The sequence below is a fragment of the Mercenaria mercenaria genome, unplaced genomic scaffold, assembly GCF_021730395.1.
Source record: "Mercenaria mercenaria strain notata unplaced genomic scaffold, MADL_Memer_1 contig_265, whole genome shotgun sequence".
NCBI lineage: Eukaryota > Metazoa > Mollusca > Bivalvia > Venerida > Veneridae > Mercenaria > Mercenaria mercenaria.
In genome coordinates, this window is record NW_026460722.1 from 1 (window position 1) to 6,875 (window position 6,875).

Genomic DNA, 6,875 nt, shown 5'->3' on the forward strand with positions numbered 1-6,875 from the left:
CACGTTATTTTAAGGTCTAACAGTACCATGTTTCTGGACAGCGAGTTGTCACTTTACTGATTTTCAGTTTACATTCAACATTGAATTTAACTTTATTTTCAACCAATGGAAAGTAGTCGTACAGTGTCTGAGTCCAAGAATTGTACGAATTATCTCTCTTGAATCTATAAATTTGATCGTATCTCTCCCAACCAAATCTTTTAAAATTTAACTATTTTGATATGAAAATGTGTTTTAGGGTGTGTAAAAGTCATGCACTAAATTATCAAAGCTGTATTTCCCTGATATAAGTGTTTACTAAACGTCTCGTCTGCCTACCTCAAATTTGCATGGGACCTTTAGATTTAATGGTGGGACCTCACGGAAATACTGCGCATGCGCATCTAGCCACTTCTGACTTCCCCCGACATGTAAACATGTTTCGTGAGTGCAGACGAAATGAAATGTAGCGTTTCTTGCAAAATACTTAAATTAAACTGTTGTAACTTTGCCCTGTTGTTGAAAATCAAGCATCCATTTGATCGTAAACAGATTAACAAGGTTAAAGACCGAAAAAAAACGTTTAAAGGACTGTCCGGTTTGGTGGTCGTCTGGATTTGGTGGTCCCTAGCCAGTTAAGAGGGAATTGGATGAATATTATATAGATTGCAATGGTGTTCCACAGAAGAACAATTCTGTCCTCTGTCTGCACCATCACTTGGAGGCAAAGCAGAAGAATTAAACAAGAACACGGAGGCCACCATCTTGTTAAATTTTATAACAATGAAACCTTAACTACCTTCTTGAAAAATGTTTTCTTTCTTTCATAGCTTTAACATCAACTTGATTAGACAATTCAGTAAACTTCAAGAAATTGGTTCAAACTTCATTTTTTCCTATTCTGATTTTGACAATTTAGCAACAGTTTGGAACAATGGTCCTGGGTCTTGCACAAAACGTATCATACTGTAACAGGTAACATCTGTCACTGCGAAAAATATGTGCATATACGGGAGTATACGGTCCCGTATATGTCTAATATATGAATATCATATAAAAGGTACCTTTCCTGAAAGTATGATCAAAACTTACGCCTTAAACATACTTTTGGACCTTGACAATCCCTAACTTTGAATACTGACATAAACTGTTGAAACTTATTAATGCTAAGTATGAATGAACGGATCCATGTGAGAAAAACATGAATGTCCAATTAAAGAATACGGGATTCCCGTATATGGAATGTTCCATATACGGGAAAAATGTTTCCGTATACGCCCGTATATAAGGAGTATACGGAATGCGTACACTCCCGTATACAGAACCATTTTCCGCAGTGTGTGCCAAGCAGAGTTTTGTGCTGAGTAGAGTTATGTGCCAAGTAGTGTTATAGACTTGACAAGAGACAGATTCTGTAACCTTTTTGACCTCCAAATTTGACCTTAACCTTGTAGCTGCTTAGTGTTTGACTTTAATGAGGCAAAAATACCAAAGACAAGTGTTAGCAAATAATTGAGTCAATGACTATAATCACTCAGCTAAAACAGCACCACAGAAAAAAATGCTGATTTCACAATTCAATAATTATTCATTTCAGTGTACACTTACCTTTTATTCAATGAAGCTTAAGTTATTAACAAACGCTGTGAGAAGATTCTTTTGAAGCATTAAACACAACCAAGCAAAAGAGCAGACTCTGTTTGACTGAGTCTGTTCATGAGAGGAATTTATATGAAATGTGCAACATCCCTCACGCCCCCTAGCACCGGCTTAAGCAGAATTCTATTACAGAAATATAGAATGTTTTCTGTGATCCGAAACATATGTAAACTATGCATGGTACCTACTTCCTGGATTTCCCTTGGTAAGCCCTAATTTTGCCAGGATTCAAACCAGTGACCTTAAGACCCGGAGTCTGATTCTTTACTGTACCTCCATGACAAAAAAATCATATGTACCTGATGGTTAGAAGTAATCTGTTGCTGGGCTTTCTGCAGATGTGCCTCACAATCCTTTATTGTAGATTCTAGCTGCTTTACTTCTGAAACCACTCCATTCTTGGCTCTTTGATCCAAGTAGTTTGTAAGCCCTACAAAAGAATGAAGATTTTTCTCCTCATTAAAGCTACTCGCCCAGAGTTTGGGTGAAATTTTTCAACATGTTCATTTCCACCAAGAATATATGTATATATGACACTGAAAACTGATAAAGCAGGTGAAAATAAAAGATAGATATTGGTAAAAATGCAAGAAGAATGTAAATTTTCCGCATTATTTCAAAAGGGTTGCAACTGTTTACTACCTTCTGCACAATATTTTTTGTTATCTAAAAGAATATCCTGCAAAAATGTTGGTACTTTTATACCACTAGTCACTTTTCTTTTAGAGTACTAACAATGTTATGAACTTTTGAGAGAAATCATTTTTCACCAAAAATGTGTGGGTTAGTCCCTTTTCGACTGTCAAACATCTTTTTCACAAGGAAAACAACTTCAAGCAAAATTGTCCATACAGTCAAAAGGGTAACCAAATATTATTGTTTGATCAAACTAATAAGTAAGTAGATTTTTCCTTGATTTCTCTTTCAAATAATGCCATAGATATTTTACATCACTCAAAAGAATCTGCGGGTGGTAAAAGAAGAAGTTTTGAATTTGTTGTCAAAAAGTGATTATGATGTGATATTTTTCATTTTAAATTTCGGCCATTTTTGATGTCAATCTTTTTTTTTAAAAACTTTTAAGTCAATTTTGACTTAATTGTGAATGACTTGTTATAAATGAGATTTCATAATGGGGGAAAAATACATTTTTGTGTGATAAAACAGACATTGTTAAATATATTTTAAAAGTTCAAAATGATCCTACTACCACCTTCATATCTAGATCTTGCAAAACTAGATGTCCTTGGGCAATATGTCAAGCCCACCTTTTGACTCCTAACTGTGACCTTGACCTTTAAGATCGGAACATGGGGTTTGCACTTGACACTCCATCTCAATAAGTTAAACATTCATGCCAAATATAAACAAGATTCCTCAATGCATACGTTAAGATCTGACATGACCTTTGACCTCCATGACCTTGACCTTTGAGATTGGAACCTGGGGTTTGCGCAAATACTCTATCTCACTGAGGTTAACATTCATGCCGAATGACAAGATGCTCCATGCATGTCAAAGTTATGGTCCGGACAAACAAATCCGGACAGACGCACACACGCACGGCGCACATACACCAAACAGCCTTATGGATGACTGTGTCTTTGCTTCCACAAGCGGGCTCGACAGTAAAACTGCACTTCATGAAAAACCTGGTTATGGGTTAGGTGTTCTATTTGCTCTGATGTTAAACACTAAAGCTCCATAATGCTTAAAATTTAATGTTAAAAGAAAAGATAAAAACTGTTGTCAAAATATATGTCATGCATACTTACATTGTTAGTATAGCACTACTTTGAATACTGCTCATGAACTTATACAACTAGGACCAAAATAAAGGGAGGTAATAAAGAATAATGGATTCAATAAAACTTTCTTCTGTGTTCTTCAATACTCCTTTGACAAACAAAAAAGAAATCAATTACTGAAAATAGGATATGAACAGAAATCAACTGGATATATGGCCTGAAAAAGATTACTAGTATATCAAGAGTGTGGCAGCCACAATACAAGCAAAGTTTAATAATTATGAGCCTTTACCACTTATCATACTGGACAAGATTGATTCTGCCTTTGCAACCAGTGTAGATCATGATCAGCCTGCACATCCATGCAGTCTGATCATGATCTGCACTGTTCGCCATTCAGTCAATATCATTTTGGTAAGTATACCCCCACTTAACAGTAAATGATATTGTCTAGATTGAAAGATGGAAAAGTTCATTATAGAAATTTAGCAGGGTAAGGGTTAAAGTTTTTATTATAAAAGTAAACCATTTACTTACTGCTTAAATTCTGTTGGCATTCTTCCTTCTTATTGTAATACTGGTTCCAGTTTGTGACTTCATTCTTCATCTTCTCAATACATTTTGATATGTTCTAAAAGTTAGAAAATTAATCCAATATCATGCTGGACACAATAGATTCTGCCTATGCGACCTGTGTAGATCATGATCAGCCTGCACATCCATGCAGTCTGATCACAATGTGCACTGTTCGCCATTCAGTCGGTATCTTTTTAATAATGTACCCCTTTTAACTGTTAATGGTTCTGTCCAAATGGAAAGATGGACATATTCATTATAGAAATTTAGCAGGGTAAGGGTTAATCTGTTATGTCACATTGTGGGTACTCTGGCTTATAAGCACCAAAACAAACATGTCCTCACATACTGCATATCAAAAGTGTATCGAAAAAGGCCCATACGAGCATTTGTTCTTTTTTTTTTTTAATGAAAATTGTGATTCAAAATTGTCACTGTCATTCAGTTTCAATAATATTGCGGCACCTATATCATTGGAAGAAAGTTACTGATATGTCTTAGACCCTCTTGATACTGTGAAATCATTTGATTTTGTAAGAATACACTTACAGGAGTTCAGCAAAAATAGCAATTTCATGTGTCATGAATTGGATTTTTATTAATTATCAAAGATAGAATAAATAAGTATTTGCTCTTGGTATTAAAGGGACTGTCCAGACTCCAGATGTTTGCTAAAAATGACGTTTCTTTATAATTCAAGTTTCATCATATTATGAACACAAGAACATGAGCTTTTGTTTCTAAACTATCTTAAAAAATATGAAATCAAGAAAAAAATCATGCCTGCGTCTGGAACTGAACCCAGGCCATTGCGATAAAAACTTTACCGTGTTCTTGACCAGTACACCACAGAGGAATACGTACTTTACAATGGTAAATATAAAGCTATAATTCAGGCAGTTTACCTTCGGTACCCAGTTACAAACCTTTTTCAATTTTGAATGGAAAAAATAGAACAAGAGCTGTCAAAGGAGACAGCACGCTGGACTATTTGGAAGCTGGATAGTGAAACTGGGCACATCTGAGGAAGCTGCAACTGTCACTGGAGTGTTTAATGACTCCAATGGTGGATGAAGATATTGCAAAATAGCTTTAGTCTGTGTCTAAAACAGTAATAAGTAATAAGAGAGGTAAAAATAAAGTGTATCAAAACACTATATAAATATTTTTCTAAGCAAAAAGGGGGCATAATTCATAAAATATTGGTGCAGGAGTTATGCATCTTGTGTCATATGATGTGGGTGATGATGTGGGACAACTACTTCAAGTTTGAATCAAATCAATTGAGTTATAACTCAGATATTTATTTATTTATTGGGGTTTTACGGCACACCAACACAGTATAGGTTATATGGCGCTGAAAACAGGACTACAAATTTTGGTTCCACATCTCATTTACATCGAAATAAAAACATGAGGTATGGAATCAAAATTTGCATACCTGCTGGAATCACAGAGTTACTGCAAAACCAAGTGTTAAGACCCTATTAGTCGCCTCTTACGATCATGCAACGGTAAGGCAGTGGCTCCAATTCTTTTCATACACAGATCGTCCCAGAACCACATGGGGCTATAACTCAGATATAGTGAAAATGCATCAAAGTTTACCTTAAATTCTAAGTAAAAGTGGGCATAATTCATGAAACCTTGGTGCCACAGCTATGCATCTTGTATCATATGATGTGGGTGATAAGGTGGAACAACTATTTCAAGTTTGAATCAAATCCATTTAGTAATAACTGAGATAGAGTGAAAGTGTATCAAAACTTTAACTTGAAATTCTAACTAAAAAGGGGGGATAATTTATGAAATACTAGTGTAAGAGTTATGGTCCTTGTGTCATATGATATGAGTGATGATGTTGAACAACTATTTTAAGTTTGAATCAAATCCATTTAGTAATAACTGAGATATAGTAAAAGTGCATTGAAACTTTAACCTGAAATTCTAAGTAAAAGGGGGGGGGGGGATAATTCATTAAATATTGGTACCAGAGTTATGGGTCTTATCTCATATGATGTGGGAGATGATGTGGAACAATTACTTTCAGTTTGAATCAAATCCATTAAGGAATAACTGAGATAGAGTGAAAGTGCATCAAAACTTTAATCTGAAATTCTAAGTGAAAAAGGGGGATATTTCATAACATATTGGTGTGAGAGTTATGGCCCTTGTGCCATATGATGTGGGTGATGATGAGGAATAATTATTTTAAGTTTAAAGCAAATCCATCAAGTAATTACAGAGATAAGGAGAAAAAAGAGAAAGTGTACAAAAACCTTAACCAAGGTCGGGACGTGAAAGATGTCGACGCCGACGTCAGGGTGAGTAGGATAGCTCTCCATATTATAGTCAAGCTAAAAAACAACAAATTCTCATAAGCTTCCATTCCATATAATCTCAGTAACTTAGTTTCAAAGCCTTCTTAAGAAATATAGCAATAATTTCCTGATATCTAAAGATTTCACTTTTTTGTTGTTGTTTAATTTATAATATTTGTGGTGGGGGCATTGTTTTTAAATTTGTCACTTGGAAAATTTGTAAACAACCCACCTTTTCCAAAAGTCTAGCTTCAGTCAGTTCCCTTTCTATCTTCTCATTTGCTTCCGCCTTTTCTTTTTCTATTTTTACCTGAAAAATGAAATATCACATGGATGTCTAATCATCCCTTATATCCCTTTTTATCTATGTATCAAGGAACATGTTCTTTTGAGGAAAAACTCATATTATGTCTTGAGTGAAAATTTGTATATCTTTAATAATTATAAGAAGCCAAAACATAACACATAGGTTTAAGATATATTAATTTTTAAGGTTGTAACAGAAAAAAAAATCAAATCGAAAGTGTATGAAAATATACAAACTGGTTTATAATCTGCGATTTCTTTAAGTTACATCATAAACTTTGAACTT

General features: G+C 34.6%; 1 long non-coding RNA gene across 1 annotated transcript; it reads right to left on the reverse strand.

The window, feature by feature from the left end:
* Positions 1–1,936: 1,936 nt before the first annotated feature.
* LOC123559899 (uncharacterized) lies at positions 1,937–6,595 on the reverse strand. The gene is made up of 3 exons (XR_008369059.1): positions 6,516–6,595; positions 3,924–4,017; positions 1,937–2,068 (listed from the first exon to the last, which is right to left on the reverse strand). It is a non-coding gene; the product is annotated as an uncharacterized LOC123559899 (long non-coding RNA).
* Between the last annotated feature and the right edge of the window lie 280 nt (positions 6,596–6,875).